Below are 17776 nucleotides of genomic sequence, written 5' to 3' on the forward strand. Positions count from 1 at the left end.
AGAACAGAATTGGTAATGACCTAACAGAAGCAGAAGAGATTAAGAAGAGATGGCAAGAATACACAGAAGAACTCTACAAAAAAGGTTTTAGTGACCCAGATAAGCACAATGGTGTGGTCATTCACCTAGAGCCAGAAATCATGGTGTGTGAAATCAAGTGGGCCTTAGGAAGCATTACTATGAGCAAAGTTAGTGGAGGTGATGGAATTACAGCTGAGCTATTTCAAATCCTAAAAGATGGTGCTGTTAAAGTGCTACACTCAATATGCCAACAAATTTGGAAAAAGGAGTGGCCACAGGGCTGGAAACGGTCAGTTTTCATTCCAATCCCAAAGAAGGACAATGCCATAAAATGTCCTAACCATTTTACAGTTGCACACATTTCACATGCTAGAAGGTAATATTCAAAATCCTTTAAGCTAGTCTTCAGCAAGTATGTGAACCAAGAACTTCTAGATGTACAAGCTGAATTTAGAAAAGGCAGAGATCAAACTGCAACATTCACTGGATCATAGAAAAAGTAAGGGAATTCCCGAAAAACATCTACTTCTGCTTCATTTACTATGAGAAAGCCTTTGACTGTGTGATCACAACAAACTTTAGAAAACTCTTAAAGAGATGGGAATAGCAGACCATCTATCTGTCTCCTGAGAAACGTGTATACAAGTCAAGAAGCAACAGTTAAGACATGGAGCTGTTCCTTTAGGGTTGATTGGTTTGATCTCCTTGCTGTCCAAGGGACTCTCAAGAGTCTTCCCCAGCACCACAATATGACAGTGTCAGTTCCTTGGCTCTCAATCATTTTTATGGTCCAACAGTCATATCATACATGACTACTGGAAAAGTCGTAACTTTGACTATATGGACTGCCTGGTTAGCAACCAGACATGGAACAACAGACTGGTTCAAAATTGGGAAAGGAATACGTCAAGGCTGTATATTGTCACCTGACTTATTTAACTTCTATGCAGAGTCCCTCATGGGAAATTCTGGACTGGATGAATCATAAGTTGGAATCAAGATTTCTGGGAGAAATATCAACAACCTCAGATAAGGAGATGATACAACTCTAAAGGCAGAAATTTAAGAGGAAATGCAGAGTACATTATGAGAAACACTAGGCTGGAAGAAGCACAAGCTGGAATCAAGGTTGCCGGGAGAAATATCAATAACCTCAGACATGCAGATGACACCACCCTTATGGCAGAGAGTGAAGAGGAACTAAAAAGCCTCTTGATGAAAGTGAAAGAGGAGAGTGAAAAAGTTGGCTTAAAGCTTAACATTCAGAAAACTAAGATCATGGCATCTGGTCCCATCACCTCATGGAAAATAGATGGGGAGACAGTGGAAACAGTGTCAGACTTTATTTTTGGGGGCTCCAAAATCACTGTGGATGGTGACTGCAGCCATGAAATTAAGTTTGCTCAGCGTTCAAATGTTCTTTCAATGAATTTGTAGGGGAGAAAGTGGTCTCCCCATCCTATTCCTCCGCCATCTTAGCTCCTCCCCCTCAGCCATGAAATTAAAAGGCGCTTACTCCTTGGAAGGAAAGTTATGACCAACCTAGGTAGCATATTAAAAAGCAGCGACATTACTTTGCCAACAAAGGTCCGTCTGGTCAAGGCTATGGTTTTTCCAGTGGTCATGTATGGATGTGAGAGTTGGACTGTGAAGAAAGCTGAGTGCTGAAAAATTGATGCTTTTGAACTGTGGTGTTGGAGAAGACTCTTGAGAGTCCCTTGGACTGCAAGGAGATCCAACCAGTCCATCGTAAAGGAGATCAGTCCTGGGTGTTCATTGGAAGGACTGATGCTGAAGCTGAAACGCCAATATTTTGGCCACCTCATGTGAAGAGCTGACTCATTGGAAAAGACCCTGATGCTGGGAGGGATTGGGGGCTGGAGGAGAAGGGGACGACAGAGGATGAGATGGCTGGATGACATCACCGACTCAATGGACATGAGTTTGAGTAAACTCCAGGAGCTGGTGATGGACAGGGAGGCCTGGCATGCTGCGAATCATGGGGTGGTAGAGTCGGACAAGACTGAGCGACTGAACTGAACTGAACTGAAAGTACCTCTTGATGAGGGTGAAAGAGGAGAGTGAAAAAGCTGGCTTAAAACTCAACATTCAAAAAACTAAGACCATGGCGTCTGATCCTATCACTTAATGGCAAATAGAAGGAGAAAAAGTGGAAGCAGTGATAGATTTTCTTTTCCTGGTCTCCAAAATCACTGTGGATGGTGACTATAGCCATGAAATTAAAAGACGCTTGCTCCTTGTAAGGGCTTCCCTTGCAGCTCCGTCGATAAAGAATCTGTCTGCAATGTGGGAGACGCGTTTTTGATCCCTGGATTGGGAAGATCCCCTGAAGAAGGAAATAGCAACCCACTCCAGTATTCTTGCCTGGAGAATCCAATGGACAGAGGAACCTGGCAGGCTAAAGTCCATGGGGTTTCAAGAGTCAGACATGACTTAGCAACTAAACCACCACCACCTTGGAAGGAAAGCTATGACAAACTTAAACAGTATATTAAAAAGCAGAGACACTACTTTGCTGATGGTTCATATAGTCAAAGCTATGGTTTTTCCAGTAGTCATGTATGATATTAATGTTGGACCATAAAAATGATTGAGAGCCAAGGAATTGACACTTTCATATTGTGGTGCTGGAGAAGAGTCTTGAGAGTCTCTTGGACAGTAAGGAGATCAAACCAGTCAATCCTAAAGGAAATCAACTCTGAATATTCATTGGAAGGACAGATTGAAGCTGAAACACCAATACTTTGGCCTCCTGATGTGAAGAGCCAACTCCTTGGAAAAGACCCTGATGATGGGAAAGATTCAGGGCAGGAGGTAGAGGGGACAGCAGAGGATGAGATGGGTTGGATAGCCACGGACTGAATGGACATTAATTTGAGCAAACTCTGGGAGACAGTGAAGAACAGGGAAGCCTTGCATGCTTCAGTCCATGGGGTGGCAAACAGCCAGACATGACTTAGCAACTGAACATCAACAATAAGTTCTGACCAGTGTGAGGTGATTCCTCACTGTAGTTTTGAGTTGCTTTTCTCTAATAATTAGTGATGTTGAGCAAGTTTCCTTGTGCCTGTTACCATCTGTGTGTCTTCCTTGGGGAAATGTCTATGTAGGTCCTATGCTCACTTTTTGATTTGTTTGTTTGTTTATTGAGCTGTATAATCTGTTTGTATATCTTGGAAATCAAGCTCTTGTTGTTTGCATCATTTATAAATATTTTCTCTCATTCCATAGGTTGTCTTTTCATTTTGCTTATGGTTTCTTTTGCTCAGCAATCAATTTTAAGTTTAATTAGGTCCCATTTGTTTATTTTTGCTTTTGTTTCCATTACTTTAGGAGATGGATCCAAAAAACGAGTGCTGTAATTTTTTATTCTTTTTATTTAAAATTTTACAATGTTGTGTTGATTTCTGCCTTACAGCAATGCAAATCAGCCATAAGTATACATACATACCCTTCTTCCCTAGTCTCCCTTCCCTCCCCCCATCCCATCCCTCCTGGTCATCACAGAGTGACAGACCAGGCTTTCTGTGCTAGACAGCAACACCTGATAGCGTATACATGTTGATGCTACTTTCTCCATTCATCCCACCCTCTCCCTCCAGCTCTGTGTCCACAAGTCCATTATCTATGTCTGCATCTCCATTCTTTCTCTGCAAATAGGTTCAACAATATCATTTTTCTAGATTCCATATATATGTGTCAATATACTCTATTTGTTTTTCTCTTTCTGACTTGCTTCATTCTGTATTACAGGCTCTAGGTTCACCCACCTCATTAGAACTGACTCAAATTTGTTCTTTTTATGGCTGAGTAATATTCTATTGTCTGGGTGTACTACAACTCCTTTATCCATTCATCTGTCATGGATGTCTAGGTTGCTTCCATGTCCTAGCTATTGTAAACAGTACTGCTATGAACACTGGAGTACATGTATTTTTTTTCAACTATGGTTTTCTCAGAGCATAAGTCCAGTAGTGGGGTTCCTGGGTCACGTGGTAGATTTATTCCTAGTTTTTTAAGGATACTGCTGCAGTTATTGTCAAATAGTATTCAACCTATATTTTCCTCTAGGAATTTTGTATCTGATTTTACATTTAGGTTTTTAATTCATTTGAGTTTATTTTTGTGTATGTGACAGAATGAGAATGTTCTATTTCATTCTTTTTCATGTAGCTGTCCAGTTTTCCCAGCACCTCTTGTTGAAGAGACTGTCTTCTCCATTGTATATTCTTGCCTACTTTGTTGTAGATTAATTGACCGTAAGTGTGTGAATTCTCTATTCTTGATGTAATCAATTTCCATACAATTTTTATTTATTTTTTCTAAAGTTTATGAAAGCGAAATTTGCTCAGTCTTGTCCGACTCTTTGCGACCCCATGGATCATGGTACACGGAATTCTCCAGGCCAGAATACTGGAGTGGGTAGCCTTGCCCCTCTCCAGGGGATCTTCCCAACCCAGGGATCGAACCCAGGTCTCCCGCATTGCAGGTGGATTCTTTACCAGCTGAGTCATAGGGGAATCTCCTGTTTATTTATTTATTTATTTTTGGCTTCCCTGGGTCTTCATTGTGGTATGTGGGGTTTCTCTAGTAGCAGCACACAGGCTTGGCATTTGGGATCTAAGTTTCCTGACCAGGGATCAAATCCAGGCCCTGGTAGTGAAAGCACCTAACCACAGGACTGCCAGGGAATTCCCTATTCTTTCCTATTTCTTTATGTCTTTTAATCTTTTGTTGTTGTTGGAAACTGGGTATCTTAGATAACATGCAAATATTATATATCATTATACCAAATATGGCTACTGTTCATACTGTTCACCCTCACCTCCCCAGGTATGCCATTGTCTTTTAGAGATGAATTACTTGTTGTTTAGTGACTGGATAATTTTAGTAAGGTACCTCCACCCCGATAGTGTTAAGCCTCAGATGTTGCACCTCAAGGGGTGCAATCTTGAGCATGCCCACAACTATCCTGTGATGGCAGAGGTTTGGGCAGGGTTCTCTTTGTCTCTGTCTCTCAAAACATCTCGTGTGAACCTCCACAAACTCCTGGCTGACTGCTCTACTGTTTTCAACAATGCTCCAGGGGATAAATTGCTTTACAGTGAAGTCTAACCAGACCCAAATCCTTTATAGGGCTAGTACCAGAGGTCAATGTTGGAGACTTTTCTCAGATCAAAGGAGGCCTCTTCACAGCTTTTTCTGTGTTTTTCTCTCCAGCAAATTAGCCACTTAGAGTTTAGCTTCATGTTTCCAAGGAAGCTATCATTCTTCTTCCAAATGTTTTTCACCACAACTTCTACTCTTTTTGAGAGCACCTTGAAGCTTGAACCTCCCACACTCTGTTCCAAATGAAGCCAGTTTTTCTTCTTTTTTAAAAAAAAATAATTTTTAATTGAAAGTAATTGCTTTACAATATTGTATTGGTTTCTGCCATACGTCAACATGAATCAGCCATAGGTATACATCTGTCCCCTCCCTCTTGAGCCTCCCTCCCACCTCCCACTCCATCCCGCCCCTCTGGGCTGTCACAGAGCACCAGTTTGAGCTCCCTGAGTGATACAGCAAATTCCCACTGGCTATCTATTTTACATATGGTAGTATATATGTCTCCACGCTACTCTTTCCATTTGTCCCACCGTCTCCTGTATTCACAAGCTCTGCTGTCTATATCTGTGTTTCCATTGCTTCCTTGCAAATAGGTTCATAAGTACCACCTTTCTAGATTCCATATACGTGCATTGATATATGATATTTGTTTTCTCTTTCTGATTTACTTCACTCTGTATAATAGACTCTAGGTTCATTCACCTCATTATAACTTTTTATGACTCTATTATTCAGCATTCCTTTTTTATGGCTGAGTAATAGTCCATTGTGTATATGTACCACAGTTTCTTTATCCATTCATCTGTTGATAGACATCTAGGTTGGTTCCCTGTCCTAGCTATTGTAAATAATGCTGCAGTGAACACTAGGGTATTGAGGTCAGCTTTTTAGGGTGGGATTTGGAGCTCTCTGTTTCTAGCTTGCTTCTTTCTTATGGCAGAAATCTCTGAGCCAAGGCTTGGGTGCTGGAAGTGGGGACAATGATGAGCTTCTCTCTTTGTGACACTTCTACTCTGGAAGCTGAGTGCTCAGTGGAGAAGGGGGGCGGCAGCCCCAGGTTTTGCTCTCCTTTAGGAATTTCCTGCTTTCCATGAACTGGAGCAAAAGGAAACTGTGGCCTCAGTATTTTCAGTCATGCCACACTCAACATGGAGTCTCAGTCAGGGGTAGAGAAAGCCAAGGCTTTGGTGGCAGCATTCTTGTCTGTACCAGTCTGGAGTGGATTCTTATTCATTGTACCACCAGGGAAGCTACCATCTTACCGAGCTGGGAAGAGGGGGGAGAAGGTGAGTTTTGCTTCAAATACCACAGACTTGGGTAGTTCTTACTGAATTTTACAAGATTTTCTTTTTGGGGGGGAATAATTCATTTATTTATTTTACTTATTTTTGGCTGTGCAGGGTCTTCATTGCTATGTAAAGGCTTTCTCTAGTTGCGATGTGCAGGGGTTACTATCATTGCGGTGCACAGACTTCTCATTGCAGTGGCTTCTCTTGTTGCAGAACTCGGGTTCTAGGTGCACAAGCTTCAATAATTTTGTTGCAGGAAGGGGACCCCTTCCAGGGCCCAAAACTGGGCTTTTGTCTAACACTTGGAAGTGAATTGTCTGAGGAGACACATGTGCTGACAAAGCAAGAGATTTTATTGGGAAAGTGTGCCTGGGGGGAGAGCAGTAGGGTAAGGGAACCCAGGAGAACTGCTCTGCCACGTGGCTCACATTCTCAGCTTTTATGGTGATGGGATTAGTTTCTGGGTTGTCTTTAGCCAATCATTCAGACTCAGAGTCCTTCCTGGTAGTGCAAGCCTTGTTCATCCAAGATGGATGCCAGTGAGGAGGATTCTGGGAGGTGGTTGGACATGTGGAGTCTCTTTTTGACCTTTCCCAAACTCTTCTGCTTGGCGGTGGCTTATTAGTTCCATGTTCCTTACCAGGACCTCCTGTTGTAAAACAACTCATGCAAATGGTTCCTATAGTGCCTGGCCAGGGTGGGCAGTTTCAGTCAGTGTGCTTCCCCTAACAGTTTCAGTGCATGGACTTTAGTTGCCTGCTGCATGTGTAATCTTCCCAGACCAGGGATCAAACCTGTGTCCCCTACACTGGCAGGAAAATTCTTATTCACTGTACCACCAGGGACATCCAATAGATTTTTTGGAACAAATTTTTGTTTTTCATTTGCTCTCTAGGTCAATTTCTAGAGACTTTAAATAGTTGTGTTTAAAATAATTTTCACCAGTTTCTCTGGGGGACAGCTCATGGTGCTAGGCCAGAAGTTGAACTCCCTTCAGTGTTTTATTTGAACAAGTGTAACTGCAGATAAACAAGAGAAGGCAAGTCTTGTAGCTTCAGTTGGCTACTTAGGGTTTGGTTGCTTGTTTGATGGCCTGATGTCACAGCAAGGTCAGGAAGACAGCGATGTGGAGTAACTGTGTTTCCAATGCTTCCCACACATTGATTCTGAAGCCAGTTTTGCAAACGTGGAGGTTGAGACATGGAGAGATGAAAAGACGTGCCAAGCTCCCACAGCCTTGTCAGATTTGGGGTTTGAACCTAGGCAGTCTGAGCTATCTCTACAAATGCTGCCTTTCTCAAGCGATGGAGGTTTGGGTTCCCTTGTAACTTAGCATAAATGTCCAGCATAGTAAATAACCTGGGCATGTGTCCTTAGGAACAGCAGGAGGAGAATGTTCTGCATACATTGGAAATGGCTGGTGACAGGAAAATGAAGAACCTGACCATGTTGACCATTTCCTCCCTCCTAGGATGCAGTGAGCTTGACCCGACTCAGTTTCCAGAACAAATTTGAAGAATGTTGCAATAGCATGTAGGTAATCACTAGGCTTTTCCTGTGAATTGAGTAAACACTTGAAATTCCACCACTCCCTTCTCTTTTCATACAGGTGGCCTAATTTTGTCAAGGGAACTCAGGTTTTCCGTGTTCTTATCAGAAGTTGTCAGCTGGCAGATGGTTTGTTGTTGTTCAGTTGCTAAGTTGTGTCTGACTCTTTGAGACCTCATCGACTGTAGCATGCCAAGCTCCTCTGTCCTCCACTATCTCCCAGAATTTGCTCAAATTAATGTTCATTGAGTTGGTGATTCCATCTAGCCATTTCAACCTCTGCTGCCCCCTTCCCCTTTTACCTTCAATCTTTCCCAGCATCAGGGTCTTTTCCAATGAGTCAGTTCTTTGCAGCAGTTGGTCAAGTATTGGAATTTCAGTTTTGGTATCAGTCCTTCCAATGAATATTCAAGGTTGATTTTTTTTTAGGATTAATTAGTTTGATCTCCTTGCAGTCCAAGAGACTCACAAGAGTCTTCCCCAGCACCATATTTCAAAAGCATCAATTCTTTATCACCCAACTTCTTTACAGTCCAACTTTCACATCTGTAAATGACTACTGGAAAAACCATAGCTTTGACTAAATGGACACTTGTTGGCAAAGTGGTGACTCTGCTTTTTAATACTCTGTCTAGGTTTGTCATAGCTTTCCTTCCAAGGAACATGTGTCTTTGAATTCCATGGCTGCAGACATTGTCTGCAGTGATTTTGGAGAACAAAAAATAAAAATCTGTCACTGCTATCACTTTTTCCCTTTCTATTTGCCATGAAGTGGTGGGACTGGATGCTATGATCTTAATTTTACTGATGTTGGGTTTCAGGCCAGCTTTTTCACTCTCCTCTTTCACCCTCATCAAGAGGCTTTTTATAACAGTTCCTCTTTGACTGTTGCCATTAGAGTGGTATCATCTGCATATCTGAGATTTTTGGTATTTCTCCCAACAATCTTGATTTCAGGTTGTGATTCACTGAGCCCAGCATTTCCCATGATGGACTCTGCATAGAAGTTAAATAAGCAGGGTGACAATATACAGCCTTGACATACTCCTTTCCCAGTTTTGAACCAGTCTGTTGTTCCTCTCCAGCTTAACTGGCTCTAACTGTTGCTTCTTGACCTGCATATAGGTTTCTTAGGAGGCAGGTAAGGTGGTCTGGTATACCCATCTCTGAGAATTTTCCACAGTTTGTTGTGATCCACACAGTCAAAGCTTTGGTCAATGAAGCATAAATAGGTACTTTTCTGGAGTTTCTTTGCTTTCTCTATGATGCAACGAATGTTGACAATTTGATCTCTAGTTCCTTTGCCTTTTCTAAATCCATCTTGAACATCTTGGATTTCTCTGTTCACGTACTGTGGAAGCCTAGCTTGAAGGATTTTGAGCATTTCCTTGCTAGCATGTGAAATGAGTGCAATTGTACGGCAGTTTGGATATGCTTTGGCATTGCCCTTCTCTGACTTGACCTCTGCTCAGATGCCCTGTCCCAGACCTGGCAGGGCCCCGGCCACACAGAAGGCAGACATGGCATGCAATTCCACCGCTGACCAGTAGGTGCAGAGGTGGCGCTACACCTTCCCTGGTGGCTTTAATACACTGAACACAGAGCACCCTGGGGGTTCAGTCTCTCTGCACCCCAGGTTCCACACACCATAGATGTGGCTGTGCCCTGATGAAGAAGGTGTTTCTTCACTACAGGAAGATTTTTTTTAAAGCCTCTTTTTTTGGGGGGGGGGGGGCGGGTCACACTACAGGGCTTGTGGGATCTTAGTTCCCTGTCCAGGAATCAAACCCAAGCTCTCTGCAGTGGAAGTGCTCAGTCTTAACCACTGGACAGCCAGGAAATTCCCTCCTGTTACTTCTTGCAACACTGGATACCTGGGATTCTCAGCATTAAAAAAAATTAATTTACTTGTTTATTTTTTTTCTGTGCTGGGTCTTCATTGCTGCGAGAGCATTTCTCTAGTTGTGGTGTATGGGTTCCTCATTGCCATGGCTTTTCTGGTTGTGAAGCACTGGCCCTACGGTGCAAGGGCTTCAGTAGTTGTGGCACATGGGCATAATTGCTCCATGGCATGTGTGATCTTCCCAGACCAAGTATTGAACCCGTGTCTCCTGCACTGGCAGGTGAATTCTTTACCACTGAGCCACCAGGGAAGCCTGCACCATGGCATCTTAAATATTGTTTCTTCTGTTCACACTTAGATGTATGGTTGTCTTCTTTCCCAGTAGAATGTAAACTCCATGAAGGCAGGCCCAGGTTAGACTTTACTCACTTTTCTATCCTCAGTGCCTGGTGGGACACGTAGAAAGGAGTAGACATTCATTAGTATTTGCTGGAAAAATGGATGTTGAAATCAACCCTGAATACTCATTGGAAGGACTGATGCTGAAGCTGAAGCTCCAATACTTTGGCCACCTGATGGGAATAGCTGACTGACTCATTGGAAAAGACCCTGATTCTGGGAAAGGTTGAAGATGGGAGGAGAAGGGGGTGACAGAAGATGAGATGGTTGGATGGCATCACCGATTCAATGGACATGAACTTGGGCAAACTCTGGGAGACAGTGAGGGACAGGAAGGCCTGGCGTGCTGCAGTCCATGGGGTCACAAAGAGTCAGACAAGGCTTAGTGACTGAACAATAGCAACAACATGGATGGGGTTTGAGGCAGGGCTTCTGGTTCAGGGTGTGTCCTACTGACTGGTTGGGGGGACTATCCAGAGGCTACCTGAGCAGCTGCTGGGAGAGTCCACCTTCTCAGGGAAGAAGGAAGCAGCTGGAAACTCTAGTCTGTAGCAGAGCTCCAGTGTGCCAGGCTGGGACAAATCTGAAAACAGCCAGGTCCACCCCCAGCCCCACCCCCAGGGACCGTTGTCCAAGTCCCAGGGACAGGATGTCTGTGAGTAAACACTGAAAGAGATGCTTCAGCTAAACTCCCCGGGACAGGGACTTCCCTAGTGGTCTAATGGTTAAGAATACACCTCCCAGTGCAGGGGACACTGGATTGATCCCTGGTTAGGGAACTAAGATCCCGCATGCCTCAGAGCAACTAAGCCCATGCGCCATGACTGCTGAACCTCCCGCACTCTGGAGCCCATGTGCCACAACTATAGAGCACAATCACTGTAACAAAAGGTCCCGCATGATGCAACGGAGATCCCGCATGCCACAACTAAGACCTGATGCAGCCAAATAAACTAAAACCTAAACGACCTGGGACATGCTGGTTCATGTCTCCTAAAAGATGGAGAAGCCATAATGGTGCAAGAGCTTTTCCTCACTTTAGACTAGAACTCTTGGTGTTTTGGGATCTCAGGGGCCCAACTTTGAACCATGGGCAGAGATGGCAGCCAGCAGGCCCTGGTGGCAGTGCAGAAGGAACAGCTGTGCTGTGCTAAATTACCTTAGCCATGTCCCACTCTTTGCAACTCCTTGGACTGTAGCCCACCAGGCGCCTCTGTCCATGGGATTCTCCAGGCAAGAATACTGGAGTGGTTTGCCATGACCTCTTCCAGGGTATCTTCAGAACCTAGGGATCAAACTAGCATCTCTTAAGTCTCCTGCTTTGGCAGGTAGGTTCTTTACAACGAGTGCCACCTGGAAAGCCCAGAAGGAACAGCACCCATCACTAAGTACCCTTGGGAAAATGTGATACCCTGCGTGGCCACACACAGTGCAGTTGGCCTGACTTGTAAGTGATCAAGTCACAGAAATAGCTGGAGGGCAATATGTAGGAGTCCTGTGATGCATAAATGTCACTCTCTCAAATTTACTCACAGTGAGTAACAATTAAAAAAAAATCTAAAGACAAGTAGTGTATCGACCGGCTGATGGTACTGGTTGAAGCTATTTTTTGGTAGAAGCTTTCTTGAAGCTATTTCTTGGTGTTTGATCATCACCCACTGTCTCTATACTTTAAAAACATTGAAACAAAAGAAAGGAAAGCTTACCTCACTCCTCAGGTATACTAGCAAATGAGAAGCTATTTGAGAACAATTCAAGGTACTGTAGATATTATCCTATTTTAGTTATGTGGTGAGGCAGGACTGGTGTGAGTCAATGTTAAGAAGACTGAATGCCAAAACCTGGAAGGTTGGGCTGGGGAATAAAATTCCAGAAGAATGACAGCAGTGTTGCTGTCCTGCCACATGCAGTGGATGTGGCAGGGGTCAGGTACCAGGTAACCCAGCAGCAGAGGTCACTGTCTAAGTGAGCTGCAGGGGAAGCTGGAGTCACTGGGTGATTCTGGGATGGAGCTAGTAGATGTGAGGATGGGGAAGGGGTCCAAGTGAGGGCTCAGAGTGGACTGTGAGAACCCCGTTTAGATGGTTTCTGGATCCAAGGTCTCATCAACTTTAGAAACCAGAGATGGAAGTTGCCAGTGACTGTGAAGTGATGTGAAGATGAGTAAAAGGTGGATACAAGGGAGAAAGGGTGATGTTAAGAAAATGAATTTCTGAGAGAGAGGCCTCAGTGAAGACTGGGCCCCTCTTGCGGCCTGGGAGCTTGAGAAACTGGTTATGGGCAATCCAGATGAGGTCTGCTGAGTCTGTGAGAGATTGCTAATCTCTCTTTTGTATCACACCCTGAAGTGTGACTCAGATGATGGTGGCTGTGTGGTTAGGAGTGTGTCCTGAGCTCTGATCAGCAACAAGCAGGAGAGGTGCCAGAGTCTGTCCTCTCCATATGATCTGTCTTTCATTGGCCAGAGCGGTGTGTTCAGGAGCTTCTGTCTGAGACACAAAGCAAGACAGGCTTATAATTTATCAAGCACCAGTCAAGCTTCCAATGTCAACAGGCTTCCCAGGTACCAGGGTGGGTCCACAGAGTCAGTTTATGCATGAACTGTCCTATAACATCAATTTTTAGAAGATATCGAGGGAAGTACATCCAAAATGTGTGTATGTTAGTCAGCCATGTCCAATCCTGTGTGACCTCATGGACTGTAGTCTGTGCTCCTCTGTTCATGGAATTCTCCAGGCAAGAATACTGGAGTGGGTAGCCATTCCCTTCTCCAGGCGATCTTCCTGACTCAGTGATGGAACCCATATTGCCTGCCTTGCAGGTGGATTCCTTACTGTCTGAGCCATGAGGGAAACCCACATTCAAAATAGTAAAAGGAAACTATGCCATGTGAGGCTCCTTCCAGTCTGTCTGCCATTCATCCATCTATCCATTCATCCCTCTCTCCCTCCATCCCTCCCCTCCATCCATCCATTCATCTACCCAAAAGGACACAAGGTGGTGATGAACACATTCATTTTCTCAACTGCCATAATATTTTCACACATATACACATGTGTCAAAAGTGATAGAAGGTGTGCACTTCAGATGTATGCTGGTGAGTATACTTTAATTATATCTCAGTAAAGTTGGGGAAAAGGAAGGAATTCAGTGTATATCTGTCGGTCAGAACTGATGACAACTCACGCAACCATCAATGGAGAATGGATGAAGTATGGCATATTAATGCAAAGGAATGGTGCTCTGCAATGGAAAGGAACAAACTCTTCATACACACAACAATGTGGGTAAATCTCACATACCTTAATGCTAATTAAAAGAAGTCAGACATGGGACTTCCCTGGTGTTCCTGTGGTTCTCCATGCTTCCAATGCAGGGGGCATGGAGTTGATCCCTGGTTGGGCAACTAGGATGCCATGTAGTGTGCTCCCCCAAAACAGCCACACCAGAAGATCCATTGTTTGTGATTTATTTATACACGTTTCAAAACCAGAGAAGAGAGAACTATTGTGTTTAAGAGTATGTGCTCAGATAGTAAAACTATAAAGAAGCAAGGGTAGGATTATCATTAAGGTTGGGGTAGTATTAGCTTAGGGAAAGAGGGTCTGGAAGTTAGGATGCTTCTGGGTGCAGGCAGCATTCTTGGCCTGCGTTGTGGTTATGCACCTATTTGCTTCCTAATAAACAATTGTCCATTTTATTTTGTGCACATTTCTGAATATGCTTTACATTTCATTACTGAGAATGGAGCAATGTGTATGTGCTATGTATGGAAAGAGAAAAAAGAGTTTTAGCAGTAGTTTACTTTGAGGAGAGAGACTAAGGGAAGGTGGGACAGTGGAAGCTTTTATTTGTTTTCCTTATACATTTCATTAAAAAAAAGTAAATTCCCTCATGCAGTTTTTAAATAAAATTAAAAAGCATAATCATAAACTCATGGATAACAAAGCAAAGGAGGGACTGGCCAACTGTAGGTGCTGAAATGGGGACCCGAGGAGAGAAGAAGAACAGGCAGGATAACCTGTGTATCTATGTCAGTAAGTGTATGTCAAGTGAAAGACAGGAAGATGAAGCAGAGAGAGCCTCTGAGGGATTCAAAGCATTAGAAAGGCTTGATCTGCTATTGCTGACTTTGAGGACAGAGAGGGCCATGAGGCAGGAAATGCCAGCAGCCTCTAGAAGCTGAGAATGAATTTCAGATGACAGCCAGCAGGGAAAAGGAAACTTCAGTCCTACAACCATGGGGAACTGAATTCTGCCAACAACCTGAATGACTTTGATACTACACTTGATCTTAGCCAAAAGGCCGAGAAGCGATCCTGAATGACTTTGGAAGTGGATTCTTCCCAGATAAGAGTCCACCCAGCCAACACTTTGATTTTGGCCTCATGAGACCCACAGCAGAGGAACCAATTGAACCCACTCAGACTTCTGACCTATAGTTGTCAGATCATTAAATGAGTGTTTTTTGCTTGCTTGTTTGTGAGTTTGGAGCAGAGAAAGGTTTATTAAAGGGCCACGCAAAGAGATGGGTGGCTCATACCCTAGAAGCCCTGAGCTCCCTGGAAGGTCTATATGGGTGTGGTTTTAAGGCACTGTGTTTGTGATAACTGTCACAGCAACAAGAGAAAACTAATATAGCCACAGGCTGACATGGAAAATAGAAGTGATTCTGTAGCCTATTGTATAAGGATGTCCTTGAAGACAATGCTCAATGGGTCAGGGGCTTCTGGGAGCAAGATGGAGACACATTAATAAAGAACACGGAGAGGTTCCACCTATTAATAGATAGGGGAGGTGGTGGGAAGGATGAGCATTTGTACTTCTAAGATAATTTGTCACTTCTAAGACTGATCTACTCTTCAAAGCTTCAGCCACATCCTTGTTAACCACCGACCCGGCAGTTTAAATCATGGGGTTAAGAGGACAAAACTACATGTGTGAGTGTGTGAGTGTGCGTGTGTGTGTACCACACTGTCAGGGTTCCCTGAAGATATAGAGGACATCTGCAGGTACAGGTACAGAGAAGCTCCTCTTTGGCAGAATAAATTAGATCCCACCCACTTCTACTTTCTTTTCCAGGAGGATTTTACACAGGAAATTAGGTCTTTAGAAATTGTATGTAGGACTAAAGAAGTAGGTTCTGAATTGGGCCTTGAAAAATTCAGAAGTTATTCTCAATAGTTGATGTTAAAGGCAACTTGAAGCTGGTTCTGAAGCTCAGAGTTCAAAAACATACATTCAGGAATAAATTGCTGTTCAGGGATTAGAAAGCCAAATTCAAGAAGACTTTTGATACTGGACATGCTCCTGCCCCCAAATGTAACACTTTTATGACCTTGCTTTCCAGCAGACAAAATAGTCAAAAGAGAATAGAAAGATGGTATTGGGGTCAACCTCCCAAGACCCACGTCAGTGCCTCTAACTGTAAACAGGGTTTCGCACCCAGACCCAAGTTGCAGTGAATTCTGGGAAGTGTTGCTGTAACTTTCCAACCTCTCCAGATAGAAGGAAGGAAAAAAAAAGAAGGTGAGACAGTCTAAGCATAATAGCCACCCAAGTTGGCTTTTCTTGTTTTCCTCTCTCACATTTATATTTTGAGTGGTAAGCTGCTGCTGAGAGGTTTAAAAAAAGATTTTTTTTAATTGACATATAGTTGATATACAATGTTGCATATATACAGCCAAGTGATTCAGTTATAAATATACATACAATCAATTATTTTTCAGATTCTTTTCTATAATAGGTTATTATAAGATGTTGAATATAGTTCCTTGTGCTATACAGTAGATCCATAATAAAAATTTTGATTAAAATGTTTTAATGGCTCGTTTCCAAAGTTTACATGAATCTCATATTTATAGAACAGTTTGCATCCAAGGTTTTTGGGTAGTACAAACATCAGTATAGCCAGAAGTCAACTCATTTAACTTCAGCAAAGTTAAAAGTTAACAGAAGTTAACTCATTTTACTTATGTGTTAACAACAAATTAGCATTTGTAAGGTATAATATTCCTGAACAGATATAAACACTTTCGTGGAATTATTTTGTTTTTAAAGGAAAGCATTATTTAACAAATAGTATCATGGCCCCAAAAGATGCATTATGAGAAGGTATAAAAATTGGTGGGGGAAAAACTACAGTTCAGTTAATTTTTGTTTGTGCTGAGTCATCATTCTAACTCATTTAATAATTATAATTCTTATTGTTGTAAGTTTTGATTAGTTTTAGTGTTAAAACTAAGCTGTTAAAATATTTTAAAATTATTATTATTTTCTTTTTTGAAAAATTAATTAATTTATTTTAGTTTGAGGTTAATTACTTTACAATATTGTAATGCTTTTTGCCATCCATTGACATGAATCAGCCATGGGTATAAATGTGTCCCCCATCCTGAACCCCCTTCCCACCTCCCTCCCCATTCCATCCCTCAGGGTCATCCCAGTGCACCGGCCCTGAGCGCCCTGTCTCATGCATCGAACCTAGACTGATGCTCTGTTTCACATATGGTAATATACATGTTTCAATGCTACTCTCTCAAATCATCCCACCCTTGCCTTCTCCCACAGAGTCCAAAAGTCTGTTTTTTACATCCGTGTCTCTTTTGCTGTCTTGCATGTAGGGTCATCATTACCATCTTTCTAAATTCCATATATATGTGTTAGTATATTGTATTGGTGTTTTTCTTTCTGACTTACTTCACTCTGTATAATAGGCTCCAGTTTCATCCACCTCATTAGAACTGATTCAAATGCATTCTTTTTAATAGCTGAGTAACATTCCATTGTGTATATGTACCACAGCTTTCTTACCCATTCGTCTGCCAATGGACATCTAGGTTGCTTCCACGTTCTGGCTATTGTAAACAGTGCTGCAGTGAACATTGGGGTACATGTGTCTCTTTCAATTCTGGTTTCCTCGGTGTGTATGCCCAGTAGTGGGATTGCTGGGTTGTATGGCAGTTCTATTTCCAGGTTTTTAAGGAATCTCCACACTGTTCTCCATAGTGGCTGTACTAGTTTGCATTCCCACCAACAGGGTTCCCTTTTCTCTGCACCCTCTTCAGCATTTATTGTTTGTAGACTTTTTGATAGCAGCCATTCTGACCAGGGTGAGATGGTACCTCATTGTGGTTTTGATTTGCATTTCTCTGATATATTATTGATTATTTTCAGGTTGCTCAAGATTATGAATTATAAGTGGACAAAGCAGCATCTCTAGTTGAGAAATGGAACCACAAGTAATGTGATGTTTCCTTTTTTTGGCTGTGCAGCGTCTTTGTTGTGGTGTGCAGTCTTTTTTTTTTTTTTATCTAAGTGTGTTGCTCAGGCTTCTCTTATTGCAGAGCACAGGTTCTAGAGTGTCCAGGCTCAGTAGCTGCGGCTCGGGGCTTAGTTGACCCTCATGTGGGATCACAGTTCTGTCACCAGGGATTAAACCCACACCCCCTGCTTTGGAAGGCCAATTCTTAACCACTAGACACCAGGGAGGCCCAAAATGATGTCTCTTAAGCTAAGCTTGTGACAATTAAACCAATCCACTGTA

At 42.8% G+C, this 17776-nt stretch overlaps 1 pseudogene; it reads right to left on the minus strand.

Annotated features, from left to right (window-relative positions):
- Window positions 1-14417: 14417 nt before the first annotated feature.
- LOC122442815 lies at window positions 14418-14548 on the minus strand (annotated as a pseudogene).
- Window positions 14549-17776: the final 3228 nt, after the last annotated feature.

The sequence above is a fragment of the Cervus canadensis genome, chromosome 5 (genome assembly GCF_019320065.1).
Source record: "Cervus canadensis isolate Bull #8, Minnesota chromosome 5, ASM1932006v1, whole genome shotgun sequence".
NCBI classification, from domain to species: domain Eukaryota; kingdom Metazoa; phylum Chordata; class Mammalia; order Artiodactyla; family Cervidae; genus Cervus; species Cervus canadensis.